General features: G+C 36.4%; 1 protein-coding gene across 1 annotated transcript in view; it reads right to left on the bottom strand.

Annotated features, from left to right (window-relative positions):
* LOC129357653 (cell adhesion molecule 3-like) overlaps window positions 1–21,724 on the bottom strand; it is a 35,410-nt gene that overhangs the window by 10,680 nt on the left and 3,006 nt on the right. The gene's annotated exons all lie outside the window — the stretch shown is intronic.

Raw genomic sequence — 21,724 nt, 5'->3', positions numbered from 1 at the left:
TCACCCAAGCGGACTGTCACACATTTATTTTGTAAATGTCACCACCCTGAAAATCCATACATGTCACTGCTACTGAATCTACTGAAGTGCTTCTCAAATGTCAATGTAATGATTCAGTGATGACACTACCTGGAATGCAGACACTCTGTCTGCACTGGCGAAGTTGAACTTACTGTATGAGCTTAAACAGCTCCATCTGAACTAATTATTGCTAATTATTTGACCACAACAGTCCACTGAACAGTCTTTTCTCTGTTCTCGTAAAACACGAGAATGTTGTACAGTAGGAAACAGATACTTCATAGATGAGACATATCATGTTTTACTAAATGCTCTTCAAGTTTAGATTCAGGTTTTTAGATACACTGCCGTACATGAAGAAACAGCATGACAGCAGATTCAAAGCAAAAAAATAAAATTTCTAAGAGTAAAACAGATGTGGGATTCTCCTCAATAGTGCACTAATACATGTTTCATTTTAGCGACAGATGTTTTTTTTTGCGGCTGCCAGATTGTTTAAAGTGCAGACTGTTGCGGCCTGCTGTCGATCTGCTTCATTAACATCAACGCCAATCTGCTGGGTTACCATGACCTTTTAAGGAGACTTTTTACTGCTCAGCTCAAGAGAATAAAAAAAGAAACACCTATATCAGTCATGTGTGTTGTGCAAACATTCAGAGTATTAAAAGTCATGTTTGGTTGAGACGGAGCTCAAAACTAAAAATCTATAGACAATCGGAAAAGTTGTTTTATTTCAATTTTAATGTTTTTTTTTTTTGGTCAAGTCTGTATCACAGTTCACATTTAGCGTATTGGAGGAAAGTGGAATGTAAATCGGGAATGTTATCATCGATGTTGTAAAAGATATGTAAGACAAAACAGCAACAATAACAACATAACATTCACACAAAACGTTTGGAACATATCACATGTCAAACGAAGGTCATTACATCATCTCTTGTCACCATAAATAAATACATCAAAAAATAAATTAGAAAATACAATCTTGAAATTGTGTTACTCCAACAGGAGGTCCTTGTAACAATGAAGAAAACATTTAAAAAAATACAGCAAATACTGGTGAAATTGGTGAAATAAAGGAGCAAAAGAAGAAGAAAATTACACATGGAAACATGAGGTTTCAAATATTGCAAAAATGGGGCCGGGCAGATGAGAAGGAAATAGAACTCAGCTGAGGTGGGAAGGATGATGCAAAACCACAGGATGAAAAGCAGTAGTAGGAAGGAAGGATTAAGAATATGGGAAATGGAAATTAGAATGAGATTTGAAGGAAGGAGGTAAAAATGTATGGAGGGAATGGAAATGAAGAAGGACGAAAGATACCAGCTGGAGGAAGTAAGGGAAGAAACAAGCCTGGCATCTAGTGAGAATGATAACTGTTCAAAGTAAAGTAAGAAAATAAGTTGAAGCGTGCACAGAATTACAATCAAAAGAGAATAACATAATAGCGATGAAGAGTAAAACAGAGAGGCTCAGGTGTTAAGAGCAGAAAATGATGTAAGAGAGAAAGAGGAGGACGAGCGACGCAGACGAGTGAGAGAGGCAAAAAATAGCAAAGATGTATGCTGGGTACGCAGCATCGGAAGACAAAAAGACTGAAATAAAAGATGCAAATTGAGAATGAGATGAGAGAAAGTGTGTGAAAGCAAACAGAGGAATCATAAATAGCAAGGAGGATAAGGAAGAAACCACGAGGGAAAGGTGGCGGAGGCACAAACGAAAGACATAAATGGCTTTGTCATCAATGAGAAATCCTGCCATGAAAGAGGGAAAGAGCACAAACGACTGAGATAGATGATGATGATGATGAAATGCTACGAAATAACGGCTCGTTTCCAGTGATAGCATTGACCTCTGCTGTGTTTGTGCCGTGTGATTGTCCAGTCTTCCTGTCTTCTCACCTGCCTGTCTCTATCTGCAGAGAATGTTCTACCTGTCTGACTTCCTGCATCAGTAAAGCTTACAGTTCATATTTCGTCACCTTTGTACTGAGAACTTTTACAAAACAATGCCTGAGAGAGCAAATTATGTTCAGGCTCATGAATATTGCTCCTCATTCAAAGTTATCAAGCAAGAACATATTGCATCAACAACGATTTGCACTTAACAGAGTGAACATGTTAGCTGGCTTCATTGAATATGTGATGGATACGATTGTAGGTCACACGTTCGGCTTTTGTGATATTTCCTTTTCATTTATGAAGAAAAAAAGCTCAATGTCAGCATAAAAGTTAGTCGTATTTCTGCCTTCATCTCAACCAACATAAAACTAATTTCAAAAACCAAAATTCAGAGGATGCTTAAAATAAATTTTGATTTTCAGGAATAACTGATTATGTCTGACAGAATGTGAAAAGCTATGTTGCAGCAAAGTACAGAAATAAATAGGCAGCATTTTAAATATATCCTCATAATATGGACTAAATATGCTGTAAGCTTATAAACATTCCCCTACAGTGTAACCTTTAACATATGGCTTCATGGTCAGGGTTTCCTCTTTTACAGACATGATCCATTCCACCTAACATGTTGTTTCCACTTTTATGAAAATGCATTGGGACCAGATTTAATGCCTTGTAACATTTATGTATTTAATTAATCTGGTGTCATTGTTTTGGTCCTTACTCCTGGCCTCAGCAGCATCATAAACTCAGAATTTGTTGCTTATGATTTTGCTGTGCCTCTTAAAGATCATCAGAGGCCTCCATCTTGTCCCCTCTGATGTCCTCCATCCAGGACTGTCTGTTTCCCAAGGGTATAAACACAAAGGCCCAGTTCCTCAGCTACCAGCCACTGAGCTGGACGAGAACCCAAGTTTATCTTGCTCACAGTCGGATGAAAGCTACGAGAACTTCAAAATTAAATATCTCCAAAACTTATTGTTCAAGAACTACAGCACAGAGCGGCATGTTGGGGTTATGAAGATTTTACAGAAACTACTGGATGCTGCATTCATGCCCAAAAAAAATCCAAAGTCTTTTTTGTCATTAAGTTACAAGTGTACATAAGTGGAGTTTTCTAAACACTGCAGGAACTGTAACTGAAGCACTGTGTTTTGATCCAAAACGGCTATGATAAGTTTCCCAGCAGCTTCAGGACGAAATGTTTGTAAAATCCCTTTGTGCCTCTTGTTCACACGGTGGAGGATCTGTGGTGCTGAGGGCTGGTTCCTCTTCAAAGGCTGTTTGGATGCAGATGTTAAATTCAAAATAGCTGGCTGCTCATTCTGCAGAAATTCTGCTCATGTGAGGAAATGAAACCAATATTTCCCCTCAAATGTGTTCAGTGTTAAATGAAGCTGCAGTCTGTGTCTAATAATCATTTCTGCTTTCTTTTTAATCTCTGAGCTGAAAGTTTTTAATAGTTATAAGTAAAGCTGAGGTTAAGCTGCGCTATCTCTCTAGGTTTAAGCTGAAACACTGATCTCATACCTGCTTTTCCAACATTCATGCTTGATAATCATTCCTGTTTAATTAAACAGAAATGACAAACAGAGCTGAAATTTAATGCTGCTGCTGTAAACAGTGCTGCGCCTACTGAGAAGTGGATGGCTGTTTGTGCATGTTCAGACTGTAAATATAGCATTATCAGTAAATGTTTTTATCTCAAAAGGAACTGTCGCACATTTTGCATCAGATAAAGGCTTGTTTCATGTTCAGCTGTTTGCGTCTTGTTTGAAATGAGTTAAAAGAATGAAACACACAAGTATTCAGGACTAATTAAGGGAAACATCATTATGGAACATTTCTCACTGGATGATGAGGCGCATCCCTAAATGTATTTCTTATTATTTATTCATTTATTTATTCATTCATTTATTTCTGAATGTTTTTTTAACACAAAGAAAACAAGTACCAAGTGTCACAGTAACACATTTTGCTGGACGATAAATTGTACCAGTAATCATCTTGATGAACAATAACATGTTTTGAGACAATTTTCCATTAGTATTGTATGTTGATAATGATGTAATAGTACAAGTTTGCACTACTTTTCAAGAAGAAAAGTGGTGGTTATTTATTAAACCCTTTATCTTGTCTTGATGTTCCATAATCAGCTCTGCTGATTATTTGTAAATCAGAAATATGAGGAAACACATGGAAACACATGGACATATAATTGATATGTAACCCCACTGTCACTGCCATGTTTTGCTTCCTATCTGTCTTTCTCCCATTTTTGTTTATTTGATATCTTATGGTGGAGCTATATTTGTGTTTTTTCATATTTTCTCTGTCTCTTCATGAGTCTGTTCAGCTGTCGTTTGCTCCCTCTTGCGCATTCACAGACACACCTTTGTTCCTCTTGGTATATTTTCAGTTATTTATCCAACACTACTTTATCTTCATGCCTTATCGCCACGCAAGGTCATAACATTAGTCTTCATGAGCTCCCCACTTTGGGTGGGTTTGTGAGGCATACAGTCGCACATATATCCCCGCCCGCTGGACCTTGTGCTCAGCTATCAGTCTCCTTAATTCTCCTCCCCTCATCTCTGCTCAATCCTCTTTCTTCCCCTCCTACTTTTTCTCCTTCATCTTCCTCCCTTACATCTCACACTTTTCTAATCTTTTCACACCCTAGGCCCCTTCACTTCTTTTTCTTCTTTCCCCCCCATCTCTTTCTCTTTTCATTATAAACGATGCGTGGCGCTTGCACCTACAGGTGTGATGGATTTTCAAAAACGATATCATATCTAGTTACGGGGGCATATCGATCGGGAGGCCCCTGAAAATTGCACACGTGCGCTGGTGCTGTTTAGTCTGATGCGGGTGAGGTAAATAGTCTGCCAATAGGTCGCGCTCTGATGTTTAGCTTTTATTTCAATGGTGCAGGGATGTAATGAATTTCTGAGCTTGTGTATAAACAGGATTTATGGACAGGACATGCGTATGGGGGTATATGGCAAAGGAACGCTGCTGAGTTGTGTTTATCTGCTGGTCTTGGGTGGATGTGAAACTTTGCCACAGCACACACTAAATATTCATGCAAACATACAATGCAATGCACATTTGCATAAATCACCAATTCATTTAAGTCAGGTGTGTCAGGAAAACACGTAAAACATGCAGGGCAGCGGATCCTGGAATCGCAGACGTTGGGAAGAGGAAACATGTGGAAAATGGAACTTCATTTGGATAATTTGTCAGATATAATTATTGATAATCTAATCAAACTGAGCCTGATCTATTTTTGAAAAAATAAATAAATAAATTTCAGTCTAAATATGTGATCCTACAACATATTGACTTTTCAGATTTTTAATTGCAACATGTTTTTAAAATATCAGTTTTCTTCAACTGTACCATAATGTGCTTCTTTTTTGTTGGTCTATTATATAATATTGCAATGAAACACACTGGTTTGGTTTGACCTCTGATCAGGTCTCACTTGATGAAGAACTGATAACCTCAAAGGACGCTGGTGAAAAAAATGGTTTGAAAATTGCATGTGACAAACTGTCCTTGTGTGTGCATATTTAATTTTCTACATTCCTTCATTTCCATGGCTACTGCAACACTAGGATCCATCTGCAAACCGAACAGAAAAAAATTAAACTGCTGGTAAAAATGTTGAACTAATTAAATGTTTCAGAGAGACAATGTGTTGTAGTGGAGCTGTCTGGTCTGTGCAGCCTCATTTCCAACATTGGTGCTAACAGTTTTTATGGGTCTAAGCATCCAGGTGCAGTTAATTTATGACTCATGCAGTAAAAAAAAAAAAAAAACTTTGTTTCAGCACTTCCAACTGTTTTTCTTCACAGGGTATTAAATAATGTTATTCTTTCAAACCTAAGTCTGTAGCGTCTCTAAGACACAAATAAAAATCTTTGAATCCACTAGTTGTCATTAATATGTGAAGTAAAGCATTTACATGAAGAAGCCAGAGCAGTTCAATTCAGTTGTGTTTATTTACATAGCGTCAATTCACAACATCATCTCAAGGCACTTGAGTAATCTCAGCCCAGTAATACATAATTTCAAATGATCTACTTATGAAGCAGTGCAGTCGAGTTCAGTTTATTATTCAAATTAATTAAAAAGGTTGTATGTCTAAGGAAACCTAGCAGGTTGCATGGAGTCACTGATTTGTAGCACTTACTCCTCCTGTTGACATTTCACAGGAAATCACTGAGACTCCATCTTTTTTTTTACACTTAACCTTGAATAGCAAGTCATTCTTCCTCCGTTTGTAGTTCCTGGCAACATTGTTTATTCTAATTATCCGTCTTGCTGTTTGGTGCTCCGGAATTAACCGTATCCACATTATTTTTAAAGAAACGATCAGGCTTCGGCGAAAGTGCAAGCTGTTTTCAAATAGCTTCACCGGTAATGGAGTCAGCTGATGTGAAAGTTATCATGCGGGTGCTTTAAATAGGCCTGACATCTCTACATTTTCACTGAGGCATTGTAAGTGTTTCGAAGATCCTCCTGCAGAAGCTCTCCTCAAATCAACCATCCTTATTGTTCTTCTGCTCTGTCTAACTCATCTAAGCTGCTTTTTTGAATGGGAGATTTAACCTGTCACATGCATAGTTGGTGTGCACATTTTGTGCACTTATGCAAGCCACTCTCTGTCTGCCACAGGGGGCTGGTGGACAGATAAAGATAATGAAGCATGCATCAAGCCAAGAATGCACGTGAGGGAAGCATTAATCATGAATTTAGCTTTAGGCACATGCAGGTAAAACTGCCTGGTTGTGGACTGTAATAAATATAGTACAACCTTTGGTTTAGCCTTAAGAATATTTCTATTTTGGAAAACACAAATTGTCGTTGATGTTAAAATGCATTGAAGGTGTATGAGTTTAAGCACCTGCGGTCAACCACTCCAAGCAACGGTCAAGGACGTCCCAGGGGCAAATGCCAAGAAGCAAGTGACCTTAAGTAACTAAAACACAGTAAAGTATTCACTAGCCTCAAAAGAGCTCAGAGATCCCACTGATGTCATTAGCTAAGTTATCTCTTCTTCTGTATCTTTGATGCACTGAGGATTTGTTTCAGAGTAATTTAACATTTAAATGAATTTTGACCTCCTCTGGGTTATTCCCTGTCAAGTTGAGTTTAACCCTCCAGCTGCTGTCCAAACACTGGCAGCTCCAGCAGGTAAATGACTTGGAAAAGAAATTGAAAACCATGTTTTTTTCCTTCCACCACATAATTATGTGCCACTTTGTTTTGGTCTCATCCAATAGAATACAATGGTGCTAAGAGGTTAAAGCAGAGAAACCTCTGTAAAACAAGCAAGGAGCAGAAAAAAATATCCACTTAAATTCACAATCTTGTATTAATTTGATTAAAGTTATTTGGGCAAGGACAATTAATTAGTTAATTTAGTTACTTAGTTTATTTACATGACTAATTTATTGTAATTTATGTAAATCCTGAATTTAAATGTATGTTATTAAAGTTGCTGAAACTTGCAGAAATATTCTTTAAAAAAAGCAACAAATTGAATCCCCATCTTGAACAAAGTCTCAGCAAACTGCACAGTTTTAGATTTAAAATGATGTTTATTAAACTCAACAGAAATAGCTGTACAAATACCTGTGTTTTGAAATGTTTTTTTTTGTGTGTGTGTGTGTGTGTGTGTGTTTTTATCTGGAGAAAGCCAAGAGTTTATGCACTGGAACTTTAAGATCTTTCTGCATTCTGACTGTTAAGGTTTTCTAAATCATTTTAGGAAATGCAATCATGTCTCTAAGCTAAGATGTAACATTTGCATGTCAATCACATATCAAGTAGAACATTTCCTTGTCAGCATGCATTGCTTTTTTACCGCATCTGTTATATGTCAACTTTTTCCGACCCGAAACGCAACGATCTCCGAATGTCCAACCGCTGATCTGGTCACAGCAGCTATTTTTACTCTTTCTTCCTCCATCAACTTCTCTTCCTCCTCCCTCGATCTTTCCCATGCTCTTTCAACTTCAAACATTCAGGGAGAGGGGGATTCTATCCCAACACATACTGAGTGCATATTCCGCGTTTCATCTACCTCCTGCCTCCTTATGCAGTTTTTCGTCTGCCAAGAACTCTCTTAAATTCAAATTTGTGTTATTGGCACAACAGGCAGGAAACCTGTGATGCTGAACCAAACTACATCAGTTACAGACCAATATTTTTATATATCTGTCTCCATTTCCCTCGCAGCTTCTGCATCTCTTCATCTCCCTCTTTGGTTCAGCCTTAATCTGCATCGCACCTCTCCCTACTGCTCTCCCTACTGCTTCTCTCCCTCTCTCCGTCAGTTGCCCGCATTGATCCCACCTTCACCACATTCCCACCTTGATGATTCCCTTAAACTCTGTCTCCTCTCCACTCAACTCTGTCTAGTTTTGTTTTACATTTCAAGCATTTAGCCGACACCCTTGCCAAAAAGAGACCGCCTCTCTTCTTCATTCTCTCCCTCGCTCCCACACATGTCGCCTCCATCCTCCCATCTGCTTGTGAATATTCTCTCCAGCTCCCTAATTATCCTGCCTTTCCGACAGCTGATTGGGGTTCAGTGACCGCAGGCTTCCCTTGATCACACTGTACTCGCTGATCTGAGGGCGTAAATTGATCCCGGATCAGCACTCCAACAGCAAAACACTTGGTAAACACACTTCCCAATCTGTAACATTCACCTTGGCCTCTTTCCCACCATTTCTTTGACATCATTTGTGTCTTTTAGCCAACCTTAACATTTTTTTCATCCTAACAAATTATGCAAAATCAATGGGGGAAATGCAAAAGGTGAAAGATGAACTGAACTCTGCCCAAGAGGCAAAAATGTAATAATTGAGCAATGAGTTGAACTTGAAACAAACGCTTCCAAGATGGATTAGCTTCAAAATGCATCCCACTGCAAAAACTGAAAATCTTATCAAGTATTTTTGTGTAATTTCTAGTGCAAATATCTTAGTATACGTGAAACAAGATGACACAAACGTAACTTCTGAGCAGGACAGATTATCTTGTTTTAGGTAAATAATTTTGAATATAGATTTAAAAAGTACTAGCTCCACTGGCAGATTTTTTTTGCCACTTATAGCAAGAAGTCATTCCTGTTTTAAGTGCAAATGGAACTAGTATTTTTATTTAATCTATATTTAGGAATTATTGACTTACAACAAGCTCCTATACTTTACTGAAAAAATAAAACTGAGTTTTTTCTTAATTTAAATGTACTAAAATATTTGCACTAGAAACCAGACACAATATGTACAAAGTATCCAAGAATGTACAAATGCATCTAAGGAAATTAGGGCAATCTTTGTACTATTAATTTATTTCAGTGATCTGATTTAAAACGTGCTCATTTAATTTCCTTGCAACAGAAGTTGGCTCATCCAGAGTGGCTAATCCAAGCATATTAATGGAAAGTGAGGTGGAGTGAAAAATGTGATATAAAAGATGAAGAATCACTCTAACCAAAGAGAGGAAATATATTTTAAAGAACATGGACATTATTTTCAGCAAGTCCACTTTGCTATCTTAATCATCCTTTTTATAGATCTGATACCTAAAATGAATAAAAACAGTTTATTGGGTTTCATAAGCTCTCATCTAAAATTTAAATACTGTTCAGTAGACCCCTGCCTATTCTTTTGTGGAGCATATCTAGACTCTATATGTCTAGTTGTTGATCACATGGTACATGTGATGCATAAACATATTTCCATTTCAGTTTTGTGAAACACACTAATGTTGAATCAGCCCCCCGAAAAAATTCTAATAAGTGTTTTGTTTTTGACTGACGTGACTCAAATAAGCACATTTGTTTTATTAATTCCATTTTATGAAATTTTACAGTAAATTAAAACACAACTACTGATATTCTAATATTCTAAGACACACCCCTGATGCGTATAACACAGCAATGGAAAACTCCCACAAGGGATTGTCCTAAAAATCTATTTCCCTTATATGAAGGCATGTTTGAATAAATAAAACACTCAAAAAGCAAACGTGGCTAAATACTAGTCTTAATCTGAGCTGCAGTTTGCTGTTTATCTTTCTTCACCTTTATTTAAAGGCATGAACTCAGGTGGAGGTAATTACTACACGTTACTTTTAGAGTGCAGGATTTGGAGGTCTTTATACCGACACTGTTCATTTAAGATCAGACTCACGCAAAGCAGGAGATTTTTTTTCTTTTTTTTCCCCAACTAAAGTCCCTTTATGTCCTGCAGTGTTTTTATCTGACTGCCTTTGATAGCTAGAGAGGTGTGTTCACATCCTTTCATTATTTTATGTTTAAAAAAGATGAATTCCCTGATGTAGCACATCCTCGCGTTTGCAAGAGGTGAGTTTAAAGCCAAAAGCCAGAAGTTACATGAATTCCCGACCTCAGTTTCTGTGAAAAATTTATTGTTACCCTCAGCAGTTCATAATAACTTGCCCTCAAGGCATTTGTGCTAATTACACGAGGGTGAGCCGTGTTTTTCGGTTTTCATTTAGTAGTTTGGTTCACTGTCTGCTATCAGACAGCACACGTTTTTGTCTTATTTCAAGTCTACTAAGATATTGCTTGGTACGATTTTGTGGTTTTGCAGTATAAAAGAACAAAAAATGCAAAGTTAAGAGAAATGTGTTTTAACAAAATGGATGGTGTTAATATAGGCCCTACTGACAATTCCTATGTTATTTCCATAAGCTACTCTTCAACATGGTAAATATAAGAGAACATACCATTCCAGTAAAGCAGATGTTGGTCTATTCAGATCAGCAAAAAGAAAGAAAATTCTTCCATGTTTAAATTTGAGAGAAGTGTATCAAATTGAGAGAAATATGTGATTATGTGAGAATAAAAACATTGTTTGACAACCTCAGTTTATTTTGCCTCTTTGACTCACCGAACCCATCACTGCTTGTGAATATTCTCTCCAGCTCCCTAATTATCCTGCCTTTCTATAATAATGGTGAGGTGGCATTTTGGATGACCTATAATAATCGTTAGATATTATGTAAACCTATTAGTTGGGATCCAAGCCCAGAAAAAGTATCAAACACATAAACGTGGATTTTTGCTAAACTTTACCTGGCACATTGTGTTTTGGTCAATTGATAATAACACTGAGTTTTTCAATAAAACATCCCAAAGGCTGAATATGTTGAAAAGCATCTAATTGTCACTGTTAAGTAAGGTGGAGGATCTGAGATGCTGTGGGCCAATTCCTCAGCACTAGAGATCTCCAATTGAAGATTAGGCCATTTTAATTAAACGCAGTTCTCTGCCAGCAACTGGAAATGGGTCGTCACTGAGTCTTTCAGCAAGATATTGATCCAGAACATTTGGCCAAATCAGCACAGCTGCTCACCAGACAATAAAAAAACATCAACCTGTCTTCCACGGCTGTCTCAGTAACCAGCCCTATAGAAAAGCTGTGAGGTCCCAGGATATTGGGTGATCTAGAGAGATTGTGAAAGCAGGAAAGGTCAAAGATCACTCTGTCTTCGTGTTCCAATCTTGTGAAAATGATTTACCAAAGGAGCTCCCAATACGACAAAAAAAAAAGTGCTGCAAAGTATTGATAGCATGGTGCCCACAATGCTGGAACTAATGCCTATTTAATGGCTAAATTAGGTAAGCTCATGAAGGCACCAGTGATTTTGTTAAAAGCAATAATTTCTTAATTGACATTTTCCATTCGCTGAATGTACTGACATTTAAGGTTGGATTTGAACAATATTTCAGTGTAAGTTGCTACTAGAATAAAACGGCTTTTCCCCCCTTCCTTCATCCATTTCCCTGTAATATTCAGTGAAACCATCAGTCTGTAACAGTAAGCAATTTGTATTTGCTTTATAAGCATACACAGGGGCTTGATTCTCTATAAAACAAATTACTGGTTTCACCTAAGGGAGAAACTTTTACCAACTTATATAAATTTATCTCTAAGCGCTGATTAAAAAGTTTTTTGTTGTTGTTGTTTGTTTTTTTTTTTTACAAAAAGATTGTCCTTTTTTTTCATTAAAATCTCCTGCCTAGATTATTATGCACAAAAATCTTTGAAAATGCAAATTGGTCCCCTCTCTTAGACTCCAACAGCTGCTCCTCCTCAACACTCCTCTTCTCCACGTAATGTTGAAGTGCAGTGCTGAAGGAATCCACCCACACATGTTCAATCCAAAATCTGATCCCGAAAGCAGAAGATGAAAGCAACTACAAGTCAGCATATTTGAATGGTAATGTTCCCTAAGGGATCCTGCACACAAAATAAACCACAACTATCACCGATTGAAAGGTGCAAACTTTTTAAAACTCATTTAAATAAGAGAGTAGTAACAACATAAACAAGCAGTACAGTGACTTTATCCATTTCTGGTGGCTTTTTTTTTATCTCCTATGACCACAAACTTGTTTGGTTCTCAACAATTTCAGAAGTGACTGACCCATTAAGTCTTAGATCCAGTTAAAGTTTCTTTTGCTTTCAGCAAAAACTTTCTATGCACCTGATATAGTGGAATACATTAAAAGATTTCCAGCCATTCCTGATAAGAATTTTGACTTATTGTTGTTATGATAAATTTCAGTTATTTATGATGAATAAAATAATAAAAAATGACAGTAGAATCAGAAATGTTTGATATTTTCTCCACTGTTTGCTCCAAGGGAGAATCAATAAATCTCAGAAAATTTGAAAGTCTGATTAAATGCAGTTACTGTGTGCAGATATAAATCACACTTTCTTAAGTTCTGAAGGAGCCTGTTTTAAACAGAAAAGTTTTTCAGGAACAGAATTTGTGTTTGTGGTGCTATGAATGCTGCACCATGCAGTCACAGAAAACAATAAGCAATAAATCGCTTTTTATTATAATCTTTATCACAATAGTACCAGGAAATATTGCAATAAAATTCTAAGTCCATATGGCTCAGAATGAACTGATAAAGCATTAATATGATGCTTTAACAACATGATTAACAGGAATTCAGCTTGCTGAGCTGCATGTTTTGAATGACTGATTGTTATTGTCTGATAAATTCAGCTAATAATATTTTTGATCAGTGGGAGAGTTAATTTACGATCCATATAGCATTAATGGTAAGTATGGATGACAGAACTCCTTTAGTCACATTGGCCACTGGGCCTGGCCTACTTCCACAAAACCTGCTTCATGTTTTCATGTTTTGGCCCACATAACTGTGTTATTAGATAAGCCAACATCCTTGACAAGATAAAAAGCTGCATTGCATGCATCCCAAATTTATTCCTAACATGGATTCATGATTAGTTTGGATAAAAGTAAAGGCTGCAGTGTGATATTATGAGTGTGTGCTGCCGAGACACAAATAAGTCCCAAAAAATTAATTAGCTTTTTGTTCCTCTGGAAAAATTCCCATATGGTTTCTAAATAAAGTGATGCCTGACTCACAAAGCTGGGCCAGATTTGATCTGTAAAATAAGTTTTGAACAAACAGAATCAGAATCTTGGCTGAGACAGGTTAAGAGGAAATAAAAAAGCAGATTTCTGTTTATCACATGATTTCAATTACCTGAAACTCTGTTTAATGTTTTCACAGTGTATTGAATTCAACAAACTTTGAGCTTTTGAGGAATATTTGCACTTTCACTTTACTAAGCCACAACCATCTTAGCACAGAAAAAAAATGAAACAGACATTTTTCAGGCCAGTGAATGAGGAGAAAATTAATTTTCTTTGAGGCTTGTTTGAGTCAGCAGCACACTCCCACGAGCTCTGGCAACACAAATACCTCTTAGCAATGTACAAAAAGCTAACTATGTTACCCAAATATACCTAGCTCCTTGTGGATTTTATACCTATTTGCTTTCATCCTTACTTCTGCTAATAAACTTAAGCAAGCAAATTGAAAATGTTTTTTTCCTAAGTTTGTTATGAATGAAACTCTAGCTCATCACTGCTGTCCTGACTTTTACAGAGAAAATATGCAATACTTTATTTCTTCTTGAGGTCTGCTTGTGTTAGTTTAGGTGTGTGAATAAATTAGAAACACAGAGAAGGGCACTCTCATTGTGGTGTCAAAAAAGAAGATAAAGGGAGAAAAAATTTCACAGTCATAACTCTGCTGCAGTTCTTTTTCTGTAGTTTTACGGTCCACTGTTTCTGAACAACCTGTGAAAGGTCATGAGTGCCAAAATGTCAAGCTCAGGAAAAAAAGGAGAAATCTCCACCTTCCTTTTTTTTTTAAAGAAAAATATTAAACTACAACAGAGCTAATGTCTGCCTCACTACACTTGGTTTTATGTGCATTTCTGCAGGGGAGCTGCAAAATTACTACTTTAAATCACATTGGGATTTTTTAATGTTTATTTCAATAACCTAAAACAAAAAAAAAAAGCAATTTCATTTTTTATTTTCCACTTGGGATTCTCTTTGTGCCTTTCTCCTCCATCTTTCTGCACTCATGTTCCACAAGATTATTTTGAGGACACATGGAAAAATGAAAGTCTTGAAAATTCAAACAGAAAGAGTTGAAAAGCCATCTTTCAAGTGCTAGTAGATTTGAAAAGTCTCGGCGGCAGGCTTTCAGTCCGGTTACGGTTGTTGTTAATGCACTCTGCAGAGAGCTTTCTCCGAGACGTCGGGAAAACTTTGACTGATGTGATGTGGATCAATAGTTTTTTTCAGAACTGTCAAAAAAAAAAAAAAACAGCTCATGCTCCACATTTTAAAAGAAGCATCTTCCTCTGTCATACGTTTGTCTGTTTTCTTGCGGTTTAGCAGACGATTTGCTGCTCTTTAACATGGCTTACCTGTGAAAAACTGTAAAAACGGTTAGGATTAGCTGAGATAAAATGAATAAGCTACATTCACAGTCATCAATACGGCTGAAACCTGCCCACTTCATCCTCCCTCCAGGCAGGAAAGAGACTTTCCCCGTCTGGTTTGTGAATCACCAGAGAGCCATTACCTTGGTAAATTGCTCCAAAGCATATGATAGCCTGTCTGATGTCTGCTGATATGCTTTTATGGAAACGAGGGAAACCATATGACAAATAAATAAAATCATAGATTGTCTAAGAGCAAGTACTCAATTTCTTCTCATGGGGTAATTTGTTTAAAAAAATTTCAAAATGCTTTAAAGGGTTCAGTTTATTGTCTGCAGTCTAGATTTGGAGGGATTTCAGTTCACATTTGTCTCTTCAAACTTTATGAAAAGATTTGATTTATAGAAAAAAATATTAAAGAGAGAAGTTTTTGTTCCTTTATTCACTACTATAGAGAAACATTAGTGAAGATGGAATAATTTCTAACATAAATTAGAGAATACAGGAAAGTTAGAGTAAGATTAGAGGTTATGTTTTGTCTTACTATCTCAGAGTGGGACAGATTTTATCATGTTCGTTGCCTTTGAAGACTTCCTTTTTTTTTCCTTTCCAGTGATAAAAGGACATTTAACATTCCTTCCTGCTGAATTGTAGAAAGCTTCTCTTTGCAGAGCCCTTGCTAACTCTGCAAAAAACCCTTAGCTGCCAGCTTTGCTTTCTGATAGATTTTATGCTGTATTTCATGTGAGAAATTAGATATTGGAATGACATAAAATCCAGCCTAACTGTGTTTAAGACAGACGTTGAATGACCAGCTCTAAATCAGCTTTGCACCCAGTGAATTTACTAATATTTACAATTGAACAAATGTATTTGTTGCACTTTTTGCATTCAAATTTTGAAGCAACAGATGTGTTTCTGAAGGTCTGACATTAAAATGGAGCGTGGCGACTCTGCGCGTAAACAGAAGCGACAGCTGTAGCAATCAGCGGCCGATTTGTTTTTATGTCCTTTATATCAGTTCCAGACAGTAATGTACGTTGTACAAAAATGCTCAGAAACACATGCATTAGCTCACCTTGCTAACTGCAGTTAGCCTAGTTTCTGAGCAGAACAATTAGGCTGATCAAAAAAAAAAAATTGAACAAAGTTCAACTGTGACTGATATTCGAGGATCTGAGGTAATTTTGGCATCATTTGATTGTTTGTCAGGTTTTAACATGTTGAGCGACTTTCTTTTAAATTCCTGTTTACTTGATGAATTTTCTGTTCCTCAGAAGTTATTTTTGTCTTTTCTTATCTTCAGACTGTTTCTCATTTGTAACATCTAGGCATAGAAACTCCCCGTAAGCCTTGATTTTTAACCTGCATCTGAAAAAGTGTTTCTCTAAAGCCTTTTACTTCAGTGAAACAAAACTAATATCCCCATTAATTCTTATTTGTCTGGCTGAAAGTTAATCGTTGGCTAACAAGTAAATATGTGTCCCATTTGTTATAGTTACAGATAGTCCATTAAAAGGGGTTGAAATTAAATCTTTCAGTGGTTTTGTCATAGGAACACGTTTCCTTCTACCTTAGTCATTGAGCTCTGAAGTTTCGGTTCAGACAAACAGTAAGTAAAGAGATATCATAGGAAATAACCATCTTTTGTTAGATGAGAGCAGGCTACATGTGTTGCCTTTTGAAAAAATGGGAACCTCTTTTAAGTTCACATGCGTATTTTTTTATAGGGAAACAACACAAGACAGAATTTAAAATGAGGAATAAAGCATGGTGCAACATTAAAAATAAAGTTCTTCAGCTTCAGTTAAGATATTTTTGTTTGATTCTGCAAATTTCAGATAATTTTCCAGGAAGCTCGAGTGCCAGCAGATGGACAGACGAGAGACATTATATTTAGTAGGAGGACATAGAGCCTTACAAGCTATTTTTAAAATTTGCACTAGAAAGAGGAATCTTTGACAGATGTTCAAGATGCACAGCACTGTGAAAAAACGTTTCCTCTGACAGATTCCTTCAAGGTTTTTTTTTTTTTTTTTGGACAATGAAATAAATGTCATAATTCTGGAAAACATAACCTGAGTAAAAACAGTTTTCAAATTATTTCATTTCATCATGGGAAAGATGATAGGTGGCTGTGTTTGAAAAGAAATCATCCATCAGCAGGAATAACTGCCAATAATTTGGAAATCAGGTTTTTTCTTTTCTTATTTGGAAGAATTATGACACCCTGACCAGTGTTAATTCAGCTACATTGGAGAGTCTTTGAATACAAATAGTCTGTTTACGGCCATGCTACAGCATCTCATTGAGATTTAGGTTCAGACTTTGACTAGGTGATTTCAAATCCTGCAGATTGTTTTTTTTTTTTTTGAGTCATTCACTATGGTGGACTTGTTTTTGTGCTTTGGATCACTGCTCTTCACAAGATGACATTCTTCTTCAAGATTTGTCTGGTAAAGAGTAGAAATTATGGCTTCATCCATCACAAGAATATGTTCAGGTCTCTGACATCTATTTCTTCCTGAAATGCTGTTTTACTTTTACACCAGATAATTAACAAACCTTCCAAAACATTCTACATTTGACTGATCGGTGCGTCGACTATTTTCCCCAAAGGCATCAAAGTATTTTTAGATAAACGTGACACAGACTTTAGTTTTATTTTTGGTCAGATATGTTTTTTTTTACTTTGGGACTCTTCCATGGATGCTGAATCTATTTTTGAATCATGAACTCTGATCTTAACTCAGAAGTGATGGGTTCAGTGCGTTAGTTGTTGCTGCATAATAATAACTTAAATGTTTTGTTTCTTTCACAGATAATCGCTCATTGTGGTCTGATGAGACTCCAACAGGCTTAAAAATGACACTGTGATCTTTTCAAATCTGATAGGTGTTTGTGATTTTCTGGTGTAGATATTTTAAGTTGTTGATTCTTTAATTGTTGTATAAATATTATTGTAATCTGTCCAAATAGTATTCCTATGAACTTAAGCTTACACTTTTATCTTGCAGTCGCTTCACTTCTGCTCTTAACAAATTTCCCTTAGGGGACAATGAAGTATCTCATCTTATCTTAATTTATTTTATTTTAACGATGTGCAGATTCCTTTTAGATCTTTCAGCCTATGTTATGCTGTACAGAGGATAAATTTACGTGATTTCTTAACTTTATGGGTCTGACAGTGACATTATCGAGGTGGGGAACTGAACTCAGCTTTCTAAAAATCTGGTTAATCAAAGGAGTAATTGCTTTATCTCATACAGATAGGGTTATTTGGATAGATTTTTTTCTTCTGCAATAATTGAAATCATTAGGGCTGAAACGATTCCTTGAGTGTTTCCTCGACTATTAAAATTCCTTGAGGAAAATGTATCTGCCTCGAAGCTTCATTTTGTCATATTTTATTATTTAGCGCACCCTGTTCCGGCCGGGTTATTATTTGTGTTGCGCAGCGCTTTCACTTCCGCCTGACTTGTTGAAAGCTAACCGTTAGCAGCATAACGTCCAACAGCCCTAGAAATCATTATTGTAAAACAGAATTGTGTATTATATTTATCTGATAATGAAACGAGTTAGATGATCAAGCATTGAAATGTAATAAAACATTTTAAAAAAGCAAGAACAAGCAATCGGTAAGGTTTTGTTCTTTCGACTTTCCTGCAACAGACTTTCTCTTTTAGCTCTGGCTTCTCCACCTGCTTTCTCGCCTCATGTCCATCTCTTTGTCTCAATGTCTCTTGTGTTTTTGGTCCTGCAGTATTAATGCAGGAACCCATCTGTTTCCATGCTTTCCCAGCTGTCTAATCTCCTCTATTAGCAGGTCTGTTTTTCTCATCTCATCTACCCATCTATCCACTTACACTTGTTTCCTCCAGGGTATCCGCAGGTCCTTAAAAGGGTCTTAAAATAAATTATCCAGAATTAAGGCTTTAGAGTGTATTAAGCCATCCTGCATCGGCGACAGTTATCATATCATTCATTTCTGCCAAGGAGCGACACTTTCCTCACACAAAACCTTCATGCTCGCATTAACACAAGACAGTATCTACTAAAAGAAAAAAGAAAAGAAGCTTTCTTTTTTTGGTCATTGCATCTGCTTTAATAAACTCAGCTGGGCTTTATGTCCCTTAACAATTAATTTCCTGTTTTGCTTCATCTTTATCTCCATTATAGTTGCAGAACTCTCATTAGCTCTGCTCCACTGGAACCAGACTGCTTTCCTCTGCTTTGTTCTTTTAACTATTTTTTGTCTTTCTAATCACTCACATGTAGCTTTTTTAGAAAAGATCCCTTAAATGTGGCCACATACTGTTCCCTCTCTCTCTCTCTCTCTGTCTGTCTGAGCCACCCCTCGTCTGGTGCAGAGCAGGGTCAAATTGAACTGATATCAAAGGCTTTGTTTGGCTGATAAAAGTCGTGGGGGCTTTGCCCCGCCGCCGAGAACTAGATTGAATCGATGCGGCCCTGTGATTATGCCAGCAAGATCAACATTTCATATATCACGATCAAGATATTCCATCATATTTCACATCATTTGAGGGAATAGTGCATTTTTATTATCAATAAATCCAAGGTCTTTTTCTTTCCCTTCTTCTGTTTAATATCTTCCCGGTTTTTAGATGCTCCCTCTTTTTTTTTTCCTTGTTCTCTTGTTAAGCTCAGTTTAATGATTTAGCCTGGTTAATATTCACATGAAAATTATTTAAATTTTTATTAATCCAGCTACTGGTTATGATAAAATGATCATTCTTCCTTCAGTCCATGATTAACCGTTTCTTAGTTCCTTTACTGGAGCGTCACTATGAAGAAGTTCCCCTCGTCATTTTGTTCTGCTATCTCTCCACACACTGTTCGGCCACTTATTACTTTCCCTCCGCTCCAAAGCCTGGCGCATGCTGGGCTGTGCTGGAACGAGACAGCAAGGAGTTCTGATTTTTCCCATTTCCCATCTCCTTCTCTTCTTCAGCCCCTCTTCAATCAAGTCCTTTATTATCTTTCCTTTTCATTCCGACTCTGGTGTATCTTTTATACTTTTGCCTCCTCTGTGTCCTGCTGTCTCAGCTATGAGACAAGGTGTCTGGACTCCACAGCTCGGGCCAGCGGCGATGACTCGCTGCTTCATCTCAATTTATCATTTCCGAAAGTGGAGCAAAGAGGAATGTTCAGTTCCACTTGTTACTCCATCATGACTTGGGTTTTTGGAGCTGAAAATCTTTTTTATTTAAGCCTCTTTCATGTGTCGGATTCTCTTACTTTTCACATCTTTAAAAATATAATATATATATGGCACGAGTCTTCGGCACGAGTCCAATGACGCGTGTCACCAAGCACGAGTCATTGGACAAGTGGAGAAGATGGTGAAGGTTGAAACTCAGAACGAGCAGAACGGCCCTGGCGAAAAGGTTTTACTGCAGGAAACTTTTTTTGCTTTTTGGGCCTGTTTTTTTCTTTCTCTCGTTTTTTTTTTACCTTATTGTTCCTCCTTGAGAAATCAGGGATGAATTAAATTTTATATTTTACTCGTTAAATATTTCTACCATTATGTTTCAGTCATTTCCTAGTTTGCCGGATGCATTATTCAAAAAGTACGTAAAAGTACAAGAAATTATACAATGGAAAAACTTGAAAAAAGATGAAACTAGCTCTACTGAGTAACTTGTTAACTTTCAGTTATTTCTGTTAAATGTACAATATAAATCAGTTTATATTGCATATAAATGTCAGAATTTTGCCCAGGTTTCAACAACTAAAAAAAAACCCTTCACCACTTCGGCTGCACCGAAAATCAAACAAACCAAATGAGGTAAGTTTTTGTCTAAAAATATAAAAATTGTATAAGTCAAAGCAAAATGAAACAAAAAATGCAAGAAAATCCAAGGAAATGTGAAGAAGTCCTTCTAAAATTCAAGTAGCAGAATAGAAAACAATATTAGTACATATCATAGATATGTTTTTCTTTAGTTATTTCACCACTGAATGATAATTTGGTCAAAGAGTCAATATTAACATGTTGAAGTCTAATTAAAAGTGTTGTTTGGCAATAAGCCCTGTTCCTATAAGAACCAAAAATAATCTTGCTTGCCTTTTTCTTTAACTGTATTCCAAGACTGTGACATATAAAAAAATATATAATAATATAATAATAATTATTATTATTATTATTATTTTAAAACATATGGAGTAAAGGTTTCTTTAACCGTATATGTCAACAAATTCAATGCAAAATCATCCAGATCTGGATAATTTTGGATAATCTAAGTGTTTTAGATTTTGAACAAGGTTAAATGAAGTACAGATAAAATATAAAAATGAAGCATTGATGGCAAAGAAAGCTGTAGCAAATGCTAACTGGTTTTGTTTGCAGCTAACATCAGTCACACTGTTCTGATTGATTTTATTTTAAACTGGATAATTGCTAACTGGGGAAAAATGCTTCAGTTCAAATTAAAAGTTTCTCCTGGTATTTTTGTTACATTCCTTTTTGTTTTTTGTTTGTTTTTTTTTTTTACATTTAAATGTAGTAATTGCTCCTCTACAACTGTAAATTACAGTAAATTTTCAGAAATGGATGTTTTCTTGTTGTTTTTAAGAGCACATATTTGTGTTATTTTTTTATTTCATTTAGTACAGCAGCTAATAAGATAAATGGACCTCTTATTAGCTCTTCTCAGGTCATATTTATACCTCAAGAAAACACAGACATGGATTAGCTATTTTGAAGTTTCTTATCAGAGCATCAATGTAAAAAGGTACATTAAGTATTATTTTAAAAATGCTTGCACTTTGTTACCAGCTACAGTACAGAAAGTGCTGTAAGTCGATGTGCTGCAGCAGCACGAGGCTGCCTGGAAGGGACACCTTCTACTTTTACTCCCTCTTTCTTCCTTCTCCTTATATTCATTTCCCTGACATCCACCTTCTCCTCCAATCCTCTCAATTCACCTCAAAGCAGGAAACCAA

Source organism: Poeciliopsis prolifica, unplaced genomic scaffold, assembly GCF_027474105.1.
Source record: "Poeciliopsis prolifica strain line A6 unplaced genomic scaffold, Auburn_PproV2 SCAFFOLD276, whole genome shotgun sequence".
In the NCBI taxonomy this organism is placed as follows: domain Eukaryota; kingdom Metazoa; phylum Chordata; class Actinopteri; order Cyprinodontiformes; family Poeciliidae; genus Poeciliopsis; species Poeciliopsis prolifica.
The sequence above is the reverse complement of the archived record's forward strand: the minus strand, read 5'-3'. Positions and strand labels throughout refer to the sequence as shown.